Genomic DNA, 582 nt, shown 5'->3' with positions numbered 1-582 from the left:
ATCTGGCACCCCCCACCCACCCCCTCCCTCCATACCTTCCCTTTCCACCACCACCCCCCCCGACGTCTTCCCCCCCTCCCCCGGCGTCTTCCCCCCCTCCCCCGGCGTCTTCCCCCCCTCCCCCGGCGTCTTCCCCCCCTCCCCCGGCGTCTTCCCCCCCTCCCCCGGCGTCTTCCCGCCCCCCTCTCACCTCGCAATTAAACTCCCCATTAATCAAGAGTGGCTCAAAATGCCTCGCTCGGACCTCTATTATTGTGGCTCCGTAATGAGTTTCCTGCGCGTTGACTGCCACCACAGGCTCTTACCCCCCCCCCTCTATCCCCCCCACTTCCTTTTCCTTTTCCTTTTTCTTCTTTCTTGTGTTTCTTCTACCATCCTCTCTCCCCGCTTCCTGCTGCTCCCACCTCTCGCTTTTCCGCCAACTTCCAATTCTTCTCTCTTCCCTCTCCTCCTCCTTGCTCGTTCTCTCTTTGCCTCTCTTTCTCTCTTTTTCTCCTCTTTCTCTCTGTTCTCCTTCCCTTTTCCTTCTGCCTTCTTTTCTGTCCCTCTCTCAAATTTCTCCTTTTATTCCCTTCTCCTTGT

This window comes from Penaeus monodon, chromosome 23 (assembly GCF_015228065.2).
Source record: "Penaeus monodon isolate SGIC_2016 chromosome 23, NSTDA_Pmon_1, whole genome shotgun sequence".
Classification (NCBI taxonomy): Eukaryota; Metazoa; Arthropoda; class Malacostraca; order Decapoda; family Penaeidae; genus Penaeus; species Penaeus monodon.
Note: the sequence above shows the minus strand (reverse complement) of the source record.